The sequence below is a fragment of the Tamandua tetradactyla genome, chromosome 12 (assembly GCF_023851605.1).
Source record: "Tamandua tetradactyla isolate mTamTet1 chromosome 12, mTamTet1.pri, whole genome shotgun sequence".
Classification (NCBI taxonomy): Eukaryota; Metazoa; Chordata; class Mammalia; order Pilosa; family Myrmecophagidae; genus Tamandua; species Tamandua tetradactyla.
In genome coordinates this window covers 10330704-10351273 of record NC_135338.1, presented here as the reverse complement: position 1 = coordinate 10351273, position 20570 = coordinate 10330704, and the positions used below count along the sequence as shown (strand labels likewise).

Below are 20570 nucleotides of genomic sequence, written 5' to 3'. Positions count from 1 at the left end.
CCTTAAAGTCAGGCAGCGCGAGACCTCCAGCTTCGTTTTTTTTTCCTCAAGATGTTTTTAGCAATTCGGGGTACCCTGCCCTTCCAGATAAATTTGCTTATTGGTTTTTCTATTTCTGAAAAATATGTTGTTGGGATTTTGATTGGTATTGCATTGAATCTGTAAATCAATTTAGGTAGGATTGACATCTTAACTATATTTAGTCTTCCAATCCATGAACACGGTACGCCCTTCCATCTATTTAGGTCTTCTGTGATTTCTTTTAACAGTTTTTTGTAGTTTTCTTTATATAGGTTTTTTGTCTCTTTGGTTAAATTTATTCCTAGGTATTTTATTCTTTTAGTTGCGATTGTAAATGGGATTCGTTTCTTGATTTCTACCTCAGCTTGTTCATTACTAGTGTATAGAAAAGCTACAGATTTTTGAATGTTGATCTTGTAGCCTGCTACTTTGCTGTACTCATTTATTAGCTCTAGTAATTTTGTTGTGGATTTTTCTGGGTTTTCTACATATAGTATCATATCGTCTGCAAACAGTGATAGTTTTACTTCTTCCTTTCCAATTTTGATGCCTTGTATTTCTTTTTCTTGCCTAATTGCTCTGGCTAGAACTTCCAACACAATGTTGAATAATAGTGGTGATAGTGGACATCCTTGTCTTGTTCCTGATCTTAGGGGGAAAGTTTTCAATTTTTCCCCATTGAGGATGATATTAGCTGTGGGTTTTTCATATATTCCCTCTATCATTTTAAGGAAGTTCCCTTGTATTCCTATCTTTTGAAGTGTTTTCAGCAGGAAAGGATGTTGAATCTTGTCAAATGCCTTCTCTGCATCAATTGAGATGATCATGTGATTTTTCTGCTTTGATTTGTTGATATGGTGTATTACATTAATTGATTTTCTTATGTTGAACCATCCTTGCATACCTGGGATGAATCCTACTTGGTCATGATGTATAATTCTTTTAATGTGTTGTTGGATACGATTTGCTAGAATTTTATTGAGGATTTTTGCATCTGTATTCATTAGAGAGATTGGTCTGTAGTTTTCTTTATGTAATATCTTTGCCTGGTTTTGGTATGAGGGTGATGTTGGCTTCATAGAATGAATTAGGTAGTTTTCCCTCCACTTCGATTATGTTGAAGAGTTTGAGGAGAGTAGGTACTAATTCTTTCTGGAATGTTTGATAGAATTCACATGTGAAGCCGTCTGGTCCTGGACTTTTCTTTTTAGGGAGGTTTTGAATAACTAATTCAATCTCTTTACTTGTGATTGGTTTGTTGAGGTCGTCTATTTCTTCTTGAGTCAAAGTTGGTTGTTCCTGTCTTTCCAGGAACCTGTCCATTTCTTCTAAATTGTTGTATTTATTAGCGTAAAGTTGTTCATAGTATCCTGTTATTACCTCCTTTATTTCTGTGAGGTCAGTAGTTATGTCTCCTCTTTCATTTCTAATCTTATTTATTTGCATCCTCTCTCTTCTTCTTTTTGTCAATCTTGCTAAGGGCCCATCAATCTTGTTGATTTTCTCATAGAACCAACTTCTGGTCTTATTGATTTTCTCTATTGTTTTCATGTTTTCAATTTCATTTATTTCTGCTCTAATCTTTGTTATTTCTTTCCTTTTGCTTGCTTTGGGATTAGCTTGCTGTTCTTTCTCCAGTTCTTCCAAGTGGACAGTTAATTCCTGCATTTTTGCCTTTTCTTCTTTTCTGATAAAGGCATTTAGGGCAATAAATTTCCCTCTTAGCACTGCCTTTGCTGCGTCCCATAAGTTTTGATATGTTGTGTCTTCATTTTCATTTGCCTCTAGGTATTTACTAATTTCTCTTGCAATTTCTTCTTTGACCCACTTGTTGTTTAAGAGTGTGTTGTTGAGCCTCCATGTATTTATGAATTTTCTGGCACTCCGCCTATTATTGATTTCCAACTTCATTCCTTTATGATCCGAGAAAGTGTTGTGTATGATTTCAATCTTTTTAAATTTGTTAAGACTTGCTTTGTGACCCAGCATATGGTCTGTCTTTGAGAATGATCCATGAGCACTTGAAAAAAAGGTGTATCCTGCTGTTGTGGGATGTAATGTCCTATAAATGTCTGTTAAGTCAAGTTCATTTATAGTAATATTCAGGTTCTCTATTTCTTTATTGATCCTCTGTGTAGATGTTCTGTCCATTGATGAGAGTGGTGAATTGAAGTCTCCAACTATTATGGTATATGTGTCTATTTCCCTTTTCAGTGTTTGCAGTGTATTCCTCACGTATTTTGGGGCATTCTGGTTCGGTGCGTAAATATTTATGATTGTTATGTCTTCTTGTTTAATTGTTCCTTTTATTAGTATATAGTGTCCTTCTTTGTCTCTTTTAACTGTTTTACATTTGAAGTCTAATTTGTTGGATATTAGTATAGCCACTCCTGCTCTTTTCTGGTTGTTGTTTGCATGAAATATCTTTTCCCAACCTTTCACTTTCAACCTATATTTATCTTTGGGTCTAAGATGTGTTTCCTGTAGACAGCATATAGAAGGATCCTGTTTTTTAATCCATTCTGCCAGTCTATGTCTTTTAATTGGGGAATTCAGTCCATTGACATTTAGAGTTATTACTGTTTGGATAATATTTTCCTCTACCATTTTGCCTTTTGTATTATATATATCATATCTGTCTTTCCTTCTTTCTACACTTTTCTCCATGTCTCTCTCTTCTGTCTTTTTGTATCTGACTCTAGTGCTTCCTTTAGTATTTCTTGCAAAGCTGGTCTCTTGGTCACAAATTCTCTTAGTGACTTTTTGTCTGAGAATGTTTTAAATTCTCCCTCATTTTTGAAGGACAATTTTGCTGGATATAGGAGTCTTGGCTGGCAGTTTTTCTCTTTTAGTAACTTAAATATATCATCCCATTGTCTTCTAGCTTCCATGGTTTCTGCTGAGAAATCTACACATAGTCTTATTGGGTTTCCCTTGTATGTGACGGATTGTTTTTCTCTCGCTGCCTTCAAGATCCTCTCTTTCTCTTTGACCTCTGACATTCTAACTAGTAAGTGTCTTGGGGAACGCCTATTTGTGTCTAATCTCTTTGGGGTGCGCTGCACTTCTTGGATCTGTAATTTTAGGTCTTTCATAAGAGTTGGGAAATTTTCAGTGATAATTTCTTCCATTAGTTTTTCTCCTCCTTTTCCCTTCTCTTCTCCTTCTGGGATACCCACTACACGTATATTTGTACGGTTCACATTGTCCTTGAGTTCCCTGATACCTTGTTCAAATTTTTCCATTCTTTTCCGGATAGTTTCTGTTTCTTTTTGGAGTTCAGATGTTTCATCCTCCAAATCACTAATTCTGTCTTCTGTTTCTTTAAATCTGTCATTGTAGGTATCCATTGTTTTTTCCATCTTTTCTACTTTATCTTTCACTTCCATAAGTTCTGTGATTTGTTTTTTCAGTTTTTCTATTTCTTCTTTATGTTCAGCCCATGTCTTCTTCATGTCCTCCCTCAATTTATCGATTTCGTTTTTGAAGAGGTTTTCCATTTCTGTTCGTATATTCAGCATTAGTTGTTTCAGCTCCTGTATCTCATTTGAACTATTGGTTTCTTCGTTTGACTGGGCCATATGTTCAATTTTCTGAATGTGATCCGTTATCTTCTGCTGGCGTCTGGGCATTTAGTCAGATTTCCCCGGGTGTTCGACCCCACAGGTTGAAAGATTTTTCTGCGCAGTCTCTGGGTTCTGTTCTTCCTATCCTGCCCAGTAGGTGGCGCACGTGGCACATGCCTGTCTGTGGGTTCCACCAGCGAAAGTTGCTGTGGGTCCCTCAACTCTGGAAAACTCTCGCCGTAGGGGAGGTTCGGCAACCGAAGCGTCTTGGAAGAATGCCAGCCGGCCCGGGGTTCCAAACGCGGGGCGGGTCGCCGGCTGTCTCAGCACAGGAGAGCGTCCGGCCAAATTAGCTAGTCGGCCCGGGGCACCAAGCGTGGCGGGAGGGCGCCAGCTGTCGCAGCCCGGGAGAGTGCACTGCTCCCAGCCGACGGGGGAGTCACGTGTTTGGAAGGGATCCCCCGGTCACTGTTCTCCGCAGTCTGGGGATTTCCGACCCAACTATCTCATTTGTTCCGGGGGGCCTCGTGTGGTGGGGGCACCAGCCGCCGCGGCCTAAGGGGACCGCCTGTCCAATTCTACCAGCTGGCCTGGGAAGGTGGAAGGGAGGGACTCCGGTCGCTTGCTGTCCCACCCAGGAAAGCCCGTGCCCCTTGGTGATCTCACCGGAGCTGGTTCTCCCAGATAGTCAGCCGTTCCAGGATGGGGTACGCTGTCCCTTTGATCTCCCTCGTGGCTCCGGGAGCTGCTCTGTATTATCTCCACTCCCCCAGTAGTTGTTCTGGAGGAGGAAAGGTGAGGGCGGCAAGGCTGTCGAGGCTGGTGGCGGAGGAGCACGGTGAAGGCGGGGGAAGAGGGCACCGTGTTGGTTGGAGAGCAGCCGGAGCAGGAGGGGGAGGAGGGGGGTAGGGAGGTCGGGCGGCTCGGCTGCTGCGGGGCGCGTGCGCCGCGCGGCGATCCGGCGGAGAAAGAGAGGGGGTAGGGAGGTCGGGCGGCTCGGCTGCTGCGGGGCGCGTGCGCCGCGCGGCGGTCCGGCGGAGAAAGGGAGGGGGTAGGGAGGTCGGGCGGCTCGGCTGCTGCGGGGCGCGTGCGCCGCGCGGCGGTCCGGCGGAGAAAGGGAGGGGGTAGGGAGGTCGGGCGGCTCGGCTGCCGCGGGGCGCGTGCGCCGCGCGGCGGTCCGGCGGAGAAAGGGAGGGGGTAGGGAGGTCGGGCGGCTCGGCTGCTGCGGGGCGCGTGCGCCGCGCGGCGGTCCGGCGGAGAAAGAGAGGGGGTAGGGAGGTCGGGCGGCTCGGCTGCTGCGGGGCGCGTGCCGATCACTAGCATTTCAAACTGAGTTTATTTTAACGTTTGTTCCCCTTATTATTTATTTTTATTCCATATGTTCTACTCATCTGTTGACAAGGTAGATAAAAGAAGCATCAGACACAGGTTTTCACAATCCCACAGTCACATTGTGAAAGCTATATATTTATACAATCATCATCAAGAAACATGGCTACTGGAACACAGCTCTACATTTTCAGGCAGTTCCCTCCATCCTCTCTGTTACATATTGGATAACAAGGTGTTATCTACTCAATGCATAAGAATAGCCTCCAGGATAACCTCTTGACTCTGTTTGGGATCTCACAGCCATTGGCACTTTGTCTCATTTCCCTCTTCCCCCTTTTGGTTGAGAAGGTTTTCTCAATCCCTTGATGCTGGGTCTCAGCTCATTCTAGAGTTTTTCTCAATCCCTTGATGCTGAGTCTCAGCTCATTCTAGGATTTCTGTCCCATGTTGCCAGGAAGGTCCACACCCCTGGGAGTCATGTCCCATGTAGGCAGGGGGAGGGTGGTGAGTTTGCTTGCTCTGTTGGCTGGGGAGAGAGGCCACATCTGAGCAACAAAAGAGGTTCTCTTGGGGGTGACTCTTAGGCCTAATTTTAAGTAGGCTTGACCTATCCTTTGTGGGGTTAAGTTTCCTGTGAACAACCCCCAAGACTGGGGGCTCAGCCTATAGCTTTGGTTGTCCACACTACTTGTGAGAATATCAAGAATTCAACTTGGGGAGGTTGAATTTTCCCCTGTTCTCACCATTCCCTGAAGGGGACTTTGCAAATACTTTTCCACTCACTGATCAAATCACTGTGGGATTCATTGGGGCATCACTCTGGAGAAACCAATAAAATCTAATGTCCTACCCAAGGTTCCATGTACTTATGTTGTTCAACCAATTATCTGCATAAGTTATATTAGGAGATGCAGTAGTCAAAATATAAATTTTGTAACAAATAAACATTTTTTGATTTAGTCTCACACATAAGTTGAAATTTTAAAATATTAATTGCCATCTATTTTCAGCATCCTGTAGTAATGACATTCCTTTGTTCTTCCCCATGCAAAAACATTTTTAAATTTGTACATTTAGTCAACTAAATGTACAAATTGAAAAATGTTTTTGCATGAGGCAAAAATCTAGGCATTTCTAGATTATACCATCTCAATCTTTATCATCTATCCTTCTTTGTGATTTCATTTATGCCCTCAGCCCTCCTCCCTCTATCATATTCTCACATTCAGCTTCATTCAGTGTTTTAACAAAATTGTATTACAGTTAGGTAGTGTTGTGCTGTCCATTTCTGAGTTTTTATATTCAGTCCTGTTGCACAATCTTTATTCCTTCAGCTCCAATTACCCAGTATCTTACCCTATTTCTATCTCCTGATGGTCTCTGTTACCAATGAAATATTCCAAGTTTATTCACTAATGTCAGTTCATATCAGTGAGACCACACAGTATTTGTCCTTTTGTTTCTCTCTAATCACACTCAGCATAATGTCCTTAAGGTCCATTCATATTGTTACATACTTCATAACTTTATTCTGTCTTACAGCTTCATAATATTCTATCTTATGTATATGCCACAGCTTGTTTAGCCAACCATCTGTTGATGGACATTTTGGCTGTTTCCATCTCTTGGTAATTGCAAGTAATGCTGCTATAAACATTGGTGTGCAAATGTCCGTTGTGTCCTTGCTCTCATGTCCTTTGAGTAGAGACAGCATATAGATGGGTCTTGTGTTTTAATCCATTCTGCCAGTCTATGTCTTTTGATTGGGGAGTTTAATCCATTAACATTTAGTGTTATTACTTCACGGGTAGTGCTTTCTTCTACTATTTTGCCTTCTGGATTTTATATGTCACATCTAATTTTCCTTCATTTTACCTTTATTCATAGTCTTCCTTTCCACATTCTTCTCCACACCTCTCTCTTTTTGCATCTGTCTCTAGTGCTCCCTTTAGTATTTCCTGCAGAGCTGGTCTCTTGGTCACAAATTCTTTCTGATTTTTTTGTCTGAAAATGTTTTAATTTCTCCCTCTTTTTTTTTTTTTTTTTTTTAACAAGGGCAGGCACCGGGAATAGAACCCAGGTCCTCTGGCATCGCAGGCAAGCATTCCTGCCTACTGAGCCACCGTGGCCTGCCCTCTCCCTCATTTTTGAAGGACAATTTTGCTGGATAAAGAATTCTTGGTTGGCAGTTTTTTTCTTTTAATAGTTTAAATATATCATCCCCCTGTCTTCTCACCTCCATGGTTTCTGCTGAGAGATCTACACGTAGTCTTACTGGGCTTCCCTTGTATGTGATGGTTTGCTTTCCTCTTACTGCTTTCAAGATTCTCTCTTTGTCTTTGACCTCTGACATCCTGATTAATAAATGTCTTGGAGTACGTCTATTTGGATCCATTCTCTTTGGGGTATGCTGCACTTCCTGGATCTGTAATTTTAAGTCTTTCATAAGAGTTGGGAAATTTTCAGTGATAATTTCTTCCATTAGTTTTTCTCCTCCTTTTCCCTTCTCTTCTCCTTCTGGGACACCCACAACACGTATATTTGTGCGCCTCATATTGTCTTTCAATTCCCTGAGTCCCTGCTCATATTTTTCCATTTTTTCCCCTATATTTTCTTTTTCTTGCTGCATTTCAGATGTTTCATCCTCCAGTTCAGAAATCCTATGTTCTGTTTCTCGAAATCTACCATTGTAGTTTTCCATTGTTTTTTTTTTTTTATCTCTTCTACTGTGCCTTTCATTCCCATAAGTTCTGTGATTTGTTTTTACAGACTTTCGATTTCTTCTTTTTGCTCATTCCTTGCCTTCTTTATATCCTCCTTCAATTCATTGATTTGGTTTTTGATGAGGTTTTCCATGTCTGTTCGTATATTCTGAATTAAATGTTTCAGCTCCTGTATCTCATTTGAATTGTTGGTTTGTTCCTTTGACTGGGCCATATCTTTAATTTTCCTAGTGTGATTTGTTATTTTTTGCTGGTGTCTAGGCATTTAATTACTTTGATTAATTTATTCTGCAGATTTCTTATACTTCTTTTACCTAGAAGATGAATTTTGCTGGATGAATTTGTTGTCTGTCTGTTCTTTGACATTCAGTTCAGCTTTATCTGGACCTCTAGCTTAAGTTTTGTTTAACGGAGGAGAATTTTTCAGTTCTTCTTTCTTGTTTCTTGCCCTGATTGTATGGTGCCTTCCCCCCCCCCCACACACACACTTGGGTATTATAGACCACAGCCAGATTTTCCCAGACCAAACTGGCCTCCTATCAGGAGGAAAGAGTCACCTGCGTTGGTTTTCCCTGAGGATGAGACCCAGCAGGTTGAAAGACTTTCTTGTGAAGTCTCTGGACTCGGATTTTCTTATCCTGCCCAGTATGTGGTGTTTGTCTGCCTGCAGGTCCCACCAGCATAAGATGATGCGGTACCTTTAACTTTGGCTGGGTGCGTGGTGGAGACAGAGGAGAGGTTGTAGGCTGGTTTTAATGGCTTCAAATTACCAAGCCCAGGTGTCTGAATTCCTTGAGAGAGGGATTCCACCTGAGTTGGGCTTCACCCCTCCCCGGGGAAGGCACAGGCTCCAGACAAGCCGTCAGATGAGCTTGTTTCTGCCTATGCTTGGGCAGTTGCAGCCTGAGAAATCCTGCCATTGAATCCAAAGGCAGTCAAGCCTTTGTAGAAACACAGCCACAAAAACCTGTTTCCTTCTTTTTTTTTTTTTCCTTTTTCTATCACCCTACCCCCTTGGTGCCGGGGCAAAAATGAGCAACCTCTGCTTTGACCAGGTTCACTTGAGCTGGGGGCCTATTTTTAGTTGTCAGAATATGTTAATTAATTCCACAATTGGGGTTTAGTTGGGCTCAGCCCCTGCTGCTGGTAACGTCTCCTTTTCCCTCTGGGAAGCAGTGTGTGGGGGAGGGGCACCAGCTGCCGTGACTTGGGAAACTCATGGTTCTGTGGGGGTTCGCAGCTGTTCCAGCTGGTCAGACTGGGGTACGTTGTGTGTCTGGTCACTGACATAGCTCCATGAGCTGTACTTTACTGTTTCTGGTTATTTAGTAGTTCTGGAGGACGAACTAAAATGCGTACATTGTTAAGCTGCCATCTTGGCCTGAAAGTCAGGGTGACTGTAACACCCTGCATTGTTGACATTCCTTTGTCCTTCCTCATGCAAAACGTTTTAAATTTGTATATTTAGGCACTATCATTATGCACTCTAGGCATTTCTATATTACACCATCTCAGTGTTTATCTTGTATCTTTCCTTCTGATTTCATTTGTGCCCCCAGGCCTCCTCCCTCTATCATTCTCACATTCAGCTTCATTCAGTGTTCTGACATTATTGTATTACAGTTAGGTAGTATTGTGCTATTCATTTCTGAATTTTTACAGTCAGTCCCATTGTACAATCTGTATCCCTTCAGTTATTACCCAATAGCTACTCTATTTCTATCTCCTGATAACCTCTGTTCTTAACTGAAATTATCTAAGTTCATTTATTAATGTTAGTTCATATCAGTGAGACCATACAGTATTTCTCCTTTTGTTTCTGGCTAATCTCACTCAGCATAATGTCCTCAAGGTCCATCCATGTTGTTATATACTTCATAACTTTATTCTGTCTTATATCTGCTTAATATTCCATCGTATGTATATACCACAGCTTGTTTAGTCATGCATCTGTTGACTTTTTGGCTGTTTACATCTCTTGGCAGTTGTAAATAATGCTGCTATAAACATTGGTGTGCAAATGTCCATTTGTGTCTTTGCCCTCATGTCCTCTGAGTAGATATTTGGCAGTGGTATTGCCAGATCATGTGGCAATTCTACACTTAGCTTCCTGAGGAACCACCAAACTGCATTCCACAGCAGTTGTAACATTTGACATTCCCACCAACAATGGATAAGTGTGCCTCTTTGTCCACATCCTCTCCAGCACTTGTCGTTTTCTGTTTTATTGATAATAGCCATTCTGGTGGGTGTGAGATGATATTTCATTGTGGTTTTGATTTGCATTTCCCTAATAGCCAGGGAAGTTGAGCATCTTTTCACGTGCCGTTTGACCATTTGTATTTCCTCTTCTGAGAAGTGTCTGTTCAAGTCTTTTGCCCATTTTGTAATTGGGTTGTCTTCTTTTTGTTGTTGAGTTGAACAATCTCTTTATGTATTCTGGATACTAGACCTTTATCTGATATATCATTGCCAAATATTGTCTCCCATTGTATAGGCTGTCTTTTTACTTTCTTGACAAAGTTCTTTGATGCACAAAAGTGTTTAGTTTTGAGGAGTTCCCATTTCTTTCTTTCTTTCTTCAGTACTCATGCTTTGGGTGTAAGGTCTAGGAAACCACCTCCTATTATTAGATTTATAAGATATTTCCTTACATTTTCTTCTAACAGTTTTATGGTCTTAGCTCTAATGTTTAGGTCTTTGATCCATTTTGTGTTAATTTTTTATAGATTGTGAGATATGGATCCTCTTTCATTCTTTTGCATGTGGATGTCCAGTTCTCTAGGCACCATTTATTGAAGAGACTGTTCTGTCCCGGGTGAGTTGGCTTGACTGCCTTATCAAAGATCGATTGTGCATAGATGAAAGGGTCTATGTCTGAACACTATTCGATTCCATTGGTCAGTATATCTATCTTTATGCCAGTATCGTGCTCTTTTGACCACTGTAGCTTTGTAATATGCCTTAAAGTCAGGTAGTGTGAGACCTCCGACTTTGGCTTTCTTTCTCAGGATACTTTTAGCTATTCAGGGCACCCTGCCTTTCTAGATAAATTTGGCTATTGGTTTTTCTATGTCTGAAAAGTAAATTTTTATGATTTTAATTGGTATTGCATTGAATCTGTAAATTAATTTAGGTAGAATTAACATCTTAACTATATTTAATCTTCCAATCCATGAACAGGTATGCCCTTCCATTTATTTAGGTCTGCTGTGATTTCTTTTAACTGTTTCTTACAGTTTTCTCTGTATAGGTCTTTTGTCTCTTTAATTAAATTTATTCCTAAATATTTTATTCTTTTGGTTGCAATTGTAAATGGAATTTTTTCTTGATTTCCCCCTCAGATTGTTCATTACTAGTGTATAGAAATACTACTGATTTTTGAATGTTGATCTCATAACCTGCCACTTTACTGTACTCATTTATTAGTTGTAGTTGTTTAGCTGTGGGTTTTTCAGGGTTTCAACATACAGTATCCTATCATCTGCAAACAGTGAGAGTTTCACTTCTTTCTTTCCAGTTTTGATGCCTTGTATTTCTTTTTCTTGTCTAATTGCTTTGGCTAGAACTTCCAACACAGTGTTGAATAACAATGGTGATAGTCAACATTCTTGTCATGTTCTTGATCTTAGAGGGAGAGTTTTCAGTTTTTCCCCAGTGAGGATGATGTTAGCTGTGGGTTTTTCATATATTCCCTTTATCATGTTCAGGAAGTTCCCTTCTGTTTTTATCCTTTGAAGTGGTTTCAACAAGAAAGGATGTTGAATTTTGTCAAGTGCCTTTTCAGCATCTATCGAGATAATCATGTGGTTTTTCTGCTTTGATTTGTTAATGTGGTGTGTTACATGAATTGATTTTCTTATGTTGAACCATCCTTGCATATCTGGGATGAATCCTACTTGGTCATGGTGTATGCATTTTTTAATGTGCTGCTGGATTTGATTTGCAAGAATTTTGTTGAGGATTTTTGCTTCTATATTCATAAGAGAGATTGATCTGTAGTTTTCGTTTTTTTGTAATGTCTTTGTCTGGGTTTGGTGTGAGGGTGATGTTGGCTTCATAGAATGAGTTAGGTAGCTTTCCCTTCCTTCAATTTTTTTGAAGAGTTTGAACAGTATTGGTACTAATTTTTTCTTGAATGTTTGGTAGAATTCATGTGTGAAGCCTTTGATTCTGGACTTCTGTTTTTTGGTGAGCTTCTTAATGACTGATTCAGTTTCTTTACTTGTGATTGGTTTGTTGAGGTTGTCTGTTTCTTCTCTAGTTAATGTTGGTTGTTCATGCCTTTCTAGGAAGTCTGTTTCATCTACATTGTTGACTATTAGCATAAAGTTGTTCACAGTATCCTCTTATTCCTCCTTTATTTCTGTGGGGTCAGTGGTTATAAATCCTCTTCCATTTCTGATTTTATTTATTTGCATCCTCTCTCTTCTTCTTTTTGTCAACCTCGCTAAGGTTCCATCAATCTTATTGATTTTCTCCTAGTACCAGCTTTTGGTTTTGTTGATTTTCTCAATTGTCTTCATGTTCTCAATTTCATTTATTTCTGCTCTAATCTCCATTATCTCTTTTCTTTACTTGCTTTGGGGTCAATTTGCTCTTCTTTCTCTAGTTCTTCCAAGTGGACAGTTAATTCCTTGATTTTTGCTCTTTCTTCTTTTTTGATATAGGCATTTTAGGGCAATAAATTTTCCTCTTAGCACTGCCTTTAATGCATCCCATGAATTTTGGTATGTTGTGTTTTCATTTTCATTTGCCTCGAAATATTTACTGATTTCTCTTGTAATTTCTTCCTTGACCCACTAGTTGTTTAAGAGTGTGTTGTTGAGCCTCCATGTATTTGTGAATTTTCTGGCACTCTGCCTATTATTGATTTCCAACTTCATTCCTTTATGATCTGAGAAAGTGTTTTGTATGATTTCAATCTTTTTGAATTTATTGAGGCTTGCTTTGTGACCCAGCATATGGTCTATCCTTGAGAACGACCCATGAGCACTTGAGAAAAAGGTGTATCCTGCTGTTGTGGGGTGTGATGTCCTATAAATGTCTGTTAAGTCTGGCTTATTTATTGTAGTATTCAAATTCTCTGTTTCTTTATTGATCCTCTGTCTAGATATTCTGTCCATTAATGAGAGTGGTGAATTGAAGTCTCCAACTATTATGGTAGATGTGTCTATTTCTGTTTTCAGTGTTTGCCTCATATATTTTGTAGCATTCTGGCTTGGTGCCTAAATATTTATGATGTTATATTTTCCTGTTGAATTGTTCCTTTTATTAATGCATAGTGTCCTTCTTTGTCTATAGCTACTCCTGCTCTTTTCTGATTGTTATTTGCATGAAGTATCTTTTCCCAACCTTTCACTTTCAACCTATGTTTATCCTTGGGTCTAAGATGCGTTTCCTGTAGACAGCATATAGATGTTTTTTAATCCATTCTGCCATTCTGTGTCTTTTGATTGGGGAATTTGATCCGTTAACATCTAGTGTTATTACTGTATCGGAAATACTTTCTTCTACCATTTTGTCTTCTGGATTTTATATGTCATAACTAATTTTCTTTCTTTTACCTTTGCTTATAGTCTTCATTTCTACACTCTTCTCCACATCTCTCTCTCCTGCCTTTTCTTATCTGTCTCTAGTGCTTTCTTTTAGTATTTCTTGCAGAGCCAGTTTCTTGGTCACAAATTCTCTTAGTGAATTTTTGTGAAAGTGTTTTAATTTCCCTCTCGTTTTTGAAGGACAGTTCTGCTGGATATAGAATTCTTGGTTGGTATTTTTTTCTCTTTTAGCAATTAAAATATATCAGTCCACTGTTTCCTTGCCTCCAAGTTTTCTACTGAGAAATCTACGCATAGTCTTATTTGACTTCCCTTGTATGTGATGGATTGCTTTTCTCTTGCCACTTTCAAGATTCTCTCTTTATCTTTGCCATCTGACATTCTGATTAGTACATGTCTTGGAGTACGTGTATTTGGATCTGTTCTGTTTAGGGTACGCTGCACTTCTTGGATCTGTAATTTTAAGTCTTTCATAAGAGTTGGGAAATTTTTGGTGATCATTTCCTCCAGTAGTTTTTCTCCTCCTTTTCCCTTTTCTTCTCCTTCTGGCACACCCACAGCATGTATAATCGTGCGCTTCATGTCATCATTCAGTTCCCTGAGTTCCTGCTCATATTTTTCCATTCTTTTCCCTATATTTACTTTTGCTTGTCGGATTTCAGATGTCCCATTCTCCAGTTCATTAATTCTGTCTTCTGCCTCTTGAAATCTGACATTGTAGGTTTCCATTGTTTCATCTCTTCTACTGTGCCTTTCATTCCCATAACTTCTGTGATTTGTTTTTTCAGACTTTCGATTTCTTCTTTTTGTTCATTTCTTGCCTTTATATCCTCCCTCAATTCACTGATTTGATATTTGATGAGGTTTTCCATGTTTGTTCGAATGTTCTGAATTGTTTAAATTCCTGTATCTCATTTGAATTGTAGGTTTGTTTCTTTGAATGGGCCATTTCTTCAATTTTCGTAGTATGATTCATTATTTTTTGCTGGTGTCTAGGGATTTAATTACTTTTTTCCATCTAGAATTTTCTTGCTGGATGACTTTGTTGTCTGTTTGTTCTTTAACATTCAGTTCAGCTTATTGGACCTCTAGCTTATGTTTTGTTTAACAGATCAGAATTTTTCAGTTCTTGTTTTCTTGTTTCTCGCCCTGCCTGTGTGGTGCCTCCCCCCCCCCCCCCCAGGAGGGTCTACTTAGGTATTATAGACTCCAGACAGGTTTTCTGAGACCAAACTGGTCTCCTCTCAGGAGGAAAGAGTCACCTGTGTCAGTTTTCCCTGAGGTTGAGATCCAGCAGGTTGAAATGCTTTCCTATGATGTCTCTGAACTCTGCATTTTTTCCTATCCTGTTCAATATGTGGTGCTTCTCTGCCTTGCTGGTCTCACCAGCATAAGGTGATGGGGTACCTTCAACTTCAGTAGACTTTCCCTGCTTTGGGCATGGTGGAGACAGAGGAGAGGTTGTAGGCTGGCTTTAATCTTCACTTTTCTAGACCCTGTGGTCTGAATCCGTTGAGGGAGGGATTCCACCTGAACTGGTCCCCACCCCTCTCCTGGAGAAGGTGTAGGTTCCAGACAAACACTCAGACAAGGTTAATTCTGCCTATGCCTGGGGCAGTGGAGTCAGAGAAGCCTTGCAGCTGTATCCAAAGAGCAGTTAAGGTGTAGAAACACAGCCACAAAAAAAAAAAAAAGAAAAAGAAAAATCCTTTTCGGAGCAGGACTGTGTTCCTCGGGTTTGCCAGTCAAGAGCTTAAGTTGGTACGTTGCTCTGTGTATCTTCAGATCCTATGTGCCCCCTCCTTTCCTCCAGGCCTTCTCAAGTCCAAAAAAAAATCTGTTTTTTTTTCTTTCTTTCTTTCTTCTTTTCTGTCAGCCCTGCCCCCTCTGCACCAGGGCAAAAAACAGCGACCTCTGCTTTTACTCAAGTTTCAGCTGAGCTGGGGGCCTATTTTTAATAGTCAAAATTTGTGGACTAATTCTACAATCGGAGCTTGGTTGTGCTCAGCCCCTGCTGCTCATAAAGTCTTGTCCTTTCCCCTCTGGGAACCAGCCTGTGGGGAAGGGGCGCCGGCCGCTGTGGCTTGGGGAACTCACGGTTCTGGGGGTGCTCGCAGCTGGTCCAGCTGGTCCAGACTGGGGTACGCTGTGTGTCCGGTCACTGACATGGCCCCAGGAGCTGTTCTGTCCTGTTCCCCACTATTTACTAGCTGTTCTAGAGGATGAACCAAATCCCACTCCTCACTAAGCCACCATTTTAACCCCTTAAAAGCTTGAGTGAGGCTTTTTTCTGTGGCTTTTGGGCGATAGAAAAGGCAGACAAGTCCTATTTCTTTGTGTCACTGTGGGACATTCTTTTTCTCTTAGTTTATCTTTCCTGGGCTGTGGACCCCTTGGAAAGGGTGGGTTTTTTTTATACCCATTTATTTCCACGTCCTAAGCTTACAACTCAGGATCTCATGCCTTAGCCCTAAATGGACGTTAATACTTCCAGTTCATATTTGATCCTTTCTCTGCCATGGTATTTCCCTTGATTTTCAGAAAACTTTCATATTTTAGAACGAAACAATTTTTTATTTTTAATAGGACATTTTACCTCATATTGCTAGATATAAATTCCCTAAATTAAATTTTAAAATTACCTTCTAATTTATAATTAAAATTTTTTTAAAGTAAATATTCTGAAGGCTATAAGGTGAGAAGTTAGCAGAAGGACCCAGAAGTCACTACAGTGAATGGTTTCTGATGTGTTCTCCCAGGCGTTTCTAAGCAAGACTCCTTTCTGTAGAAGGTGGGGTTTCTCAGTATACTCTGCAGTATATTTGCAGTATACTCTTTTGTTTTTTTGCATGAGCAGGCACTGGGAATCGAACCCAGGTCTCTGGCATGGCAAGTGAGGATTCTGCCACTCAACCACTGTTGAGCCACCCCATAGTATACTCTTCTGCAGTTTGCATCTCATAAGTTTCAGTTTACTTAAAATATATTTTTAACATCTTCCTGTATATATGTAAAGTGCTACTGCAAACTTGTCTAGCTATTTCCCTAATGTTGAGTATGTTTGTTTTGTCGTTTTATAAAATGACATTGCAAACAGTGAGCACCATTGAGTATATAGTTTTGTATTACTTCTGGAGAATAAACTTCCAGGAAAGAAATTTCTGAGGTCAAACAGTTGCACTAATTGAAGATTTTGTTTAATTTCTCTGAGGAGGTTGTTTTAGTTTAATTAATTCTCAAACCAACATTATTGGTTATTGTTTTCTTAGGTCTAGGTCCACGCTTTTAAATCTTTGCCAGGTGAAAAGAGGTAACATTGTTTTAAGTTGCTTTTCTTGAGTGTGTCTGAAGTTGCCTTTTTAAAAAATATAAATATGTATTTTTCTCTGGGGTCATGTCCTTTAACCATTTCTTTCTTGGGTTCATCTTTTCTCAAATGTTTAATGATATTTGGAAGTTGAGACAAATTTGTGTAATGTTTTTAAAATATATTTTTAGTTTCTTAGGTCTTTTGCATTAACCCACTTACTTTTGGCATAAAAGTCATTACAAAATGTTCTAATCAGATTTGACAGTCTTTTCTTTCATGATTTCTGGGTTTTATGTGAGATAAAGGAAAATCTTTAAACAGGATTATTTTTTTAAATGAAAAAATATATTTATGGCTTTTTTTTTAATTAAAAAGTTTTTTTTTAAGTTTTGATTTATATATAATTGAGGTGTAGGGGCTTAATTTACCTCTCATGTGGCTATCATTTATGGCAGTACTACTTATTGTTTTTTTATTCATTGATTTGAAATGACCCTTTGATTATGTACTAATATTTTCATATATTCGCACTGTTTATTCCATTTATTTGGCTGCTCTTGGCAAGGTGTAAGAGTTTTTTTTTTTTTTTTTTCATGAGCAGTGCTTTTTCAGTAGATCTCTCAGGTTCTGAACAAGATTTGACATGCATTCTTGTCGTTTGCACTTAGTTTGGGAAACGGTGTTTTTGGGTATACATCTTTTCTGGGGATGGACAAGAATAAATATAATGTTTTTTCTTTTAAGTACTTTAAACATTGAGTGACCTAAGGTGGTGCACCTAAGAGCTATCAGTACATTGTATTCAACTTCAACACCGTAGCCAGAAGTTCCCTAAGGGAGGTCAGATTTTTGTGAATGACAGATTTTTAAGTAGGTTTTATGTTTATTGTTAAGTTTAATTGAGAACAGGCATCAGTTATGAGGACTGCCTTCTGGTAGTGGGATTAGACATGTTTGATGCTCTAAAAAGGAGCAGAATTAGGACCAACAGGGAGAACCTTTAGGGAGATGGATTTTGGATGAAAATTAGGAAGAACTTTCTTAAATGTTTCTAAAGAAATAAAGGGATTTATGAAAGGTACTCATACCTGGTTTTCAAGCATAAGCTGAATGATCATGCATCTGATAGCAATCCTTGATTGGATTTGAAGACTCTTCAGTGCAGAAATCTTGTGAAAAATAATATGCCGAATAGGATTGTAGATTTTAGGCTTCTTCATATCAGTTATTTAAAATTACATTATTGGTGTGATTTTCATGTCCTGAGGTTAATTTTTGAAGAATTTTGATGACTTATGTTTTTCTTCAATCCTTAGAGACTAATTTTATTTATTGATTTGAAATATTGAATACTTAAAACAGTAATTTATTTGGTAATAAAGCTTTCAGTTTGTCTAATTAAATTATTATAGGTTCAGTTTCTTCTCAGAATAAACTTTACCCTGATTTTGTGTGGAGGTGTTTTTGAAGGAGAGAACACCTGAGAAAATGGGCTTGGTGCATAAGAAAAGATTTGAGAGTAACTTTCGGAAGTTACTAGCTGCACAGATCCTTTTCAGCTTCTTGGAAAAACTGATTTATCTGTTCTTATATTTAAAGGGGAAAAATTAATTTGATGAAAATAGAACACAGAAGTTTAATTTGCTGTGACGTGATACCTAATGGAGAAATTAAATTTCATTATTATCTCTGGCATTAGTTAGATTCATTTCAGATTGGGGAAGTGGTACTTTAGAATGTGTATTGCTGAAATAACTTAAGAACCGTGTTAAATAAGATGTGAGTCATAGGAATAACTATGTGTTGCATTTCGAAAGGAGAAATTGCACCACTGCTTTGAGATTTCAGTGTAAAGTTAATTTTAGAAAAGCTGAAAGTGGAATCCCCATGTTTAGGAACTCAATGTTTGAATTACTTGTTTGTCTATTTTGGTCACTTCAAACATTTTTTTCTCCTATTTTAAGAGGTGATTTTATAATTGTGTGGTGAACTCTGCGGCCATCGTACTTCTGGTGTAGTGACTGATTAGGAGAATGGAAACTTAGATGAGTTTTTGTATTTTGATGGTAGTTTATGACACAGTTAATGCTTTATCTTTTTTTTGCATTAGATTGATTTTTTTTTACTGATTTGTACTGTCAGTTTTGCTTTTTAAAATTATCGAAATATGCTTTAAACCGTTATAGAAAAAGGTGTAAGATGAGTCAATTTTCCTTTGTTTTCTTTAAGTACTTTACACTTTTGTATGTTCAAAGACTTTAATCCATTTGGATGTCTGTATTTGATGTGAATGATCCAGGCTTTATTCTTCTGATTTGAAATATCTTTACAATACATTGATCAATTTTTATTATCTTTTTGGGGCTGTTTTAGGTTTTTAGTTTCATTTTTGTCTATTCTTTTCACTTTATCAAACTATAGTATATTTCTTTTTTTTTTTTCTTTAGGAAATGAACTGGTCAGATTATAAATTTTATACCAAATAAACATTTTTGCTTTAGTCTCACACATAAGTTAAAGTTTTAAAATATTAATTACGTCTATTTTCAATACCCTGCAGTATTGACATTGACATTCTTTTATTCTTCCTCATGCAAAAACGTTTTTAACATTTGTACATTTAGTCACTATGATTATACACTCTAGGCATTCCTGGATTATACCATCTCAGTCTTTATTGTCTGTCTTTCTTTCTGATTTCATTTGTTCCCCCAGCCCTCCTCCCTCTATCATTCTCACATTCAGCGTTTTAACATAATTGTATTACAGTTAGGTAGTATTGTGCTGTCCATTTCTGAGTTTTTAGATTCAGTCCTGTTGCACAATCTGGATCCCTTCAGCTCCAGTTACCCAATATCTTACCCTATTTCTGTCTCCTGATGGTCTCTGCTACCAATGAAATTCTCCAAGTTTATTCACTAATGTCAGTTTATGATTTTTTAAAAAAAATTTCTTCAGGGTCTGTGGTAATGACCCCCCTCTAATTTTTTATTTTATTTGGATCCTCTCCCTTTTTTCCTTTGTCAGCCTTGCTAGTGCTCCATCAATTTTTATAGATTTTTCTCAGTAACTTTTGATTTTATTGATTATAATGTTCTTTTGTTGTCCCATTTGTTTAACTCTGCTTTAGTCTTTCTTATTTTTCTTCTTCTGTTTGCTTTGGGATTAGTTTGCTGTTCTTTCTCAAGTTCCTTCAAGTGAGCAGTTATGTCCTCAATTTTTGCTCTCTCTCTTCTTTTTAAATATAGGCACTTAGGGTCATGAATTTCCCTCTCAGCACAGCCTTTACCGCATTCTATAAGTTCTGATATGTTGTATTTTCGTTTTTATTTGTCTCCAGATAGTTACCAAGTTCTCTAGCAATTTCTTCTTTGACTCACTGGTTGTTTAAGAGTGTGTTATTTAATCTTCATGTATTTGTAAAACTTCTTGTTCTTTGGTAGTTATTGATTTCCTGCTTCATTCGTGATTGATGAAAGTGTTTTGAATAATTTCAGTGTTTTAAATTTATAAAGAACGTTTTGTGAAGAATGTATATCCTGGTGTTTTGGGGGTGTAACGACCCTTATATGCCTGTTACATCTAATTCATTTATTAAATTGTTTAAGTTCTCTATTTCCTTGTTGATCCTCTGTCTGGTTGTTTGTCTATAGAGGAGAATGGTGTATTGAAGTCTCCTGCTATTATTGCTGAAATGTATGTCAGTTCCATCATTTTTGCCCATGTTTGTCTCATGTACTTTGGAGCTCCTTGATTGGAGCATAAGCATTTGTGATTGTTATTTCTTCTTTGAATTGTCCCTTTTATTAATATATGGTGTCCTTCTTTGTCTCTTATGATGTCTTTACATTGCTTTCTTTTGGTTACAGCTGTGTGGAACATCTTTTTCAGTCTTTTCACTTTTGATCTATTTGTATCCTCATGTTTAAGAATAGTCTTTTGTAAACTGCATTTAGCTAGATTATAATTGCTAATCCAGTCTGCCAATCTGTATCTTTAATTGCTAATTTAGTTTAACATCCAAAGTTATATTGTAAAGGTATTTCTTTTTCCTTTTTTT

The 20570-nt window shown here is 38.5% G+C and overlaps 1 protein-coding gene across 2 annotated transcripts in view; it reads left to right on the top strand.

Moving 5' to 3' along the window:
* The window catches only part of KTN1 (kinectin 1), a 191895-nt gene that overhangs the window by 31736 nt on the left and 139589 nt on the right, over nt 1-20570 (top strand). The gene's annotated exons all lie outside the window — the stretch shown is intronic.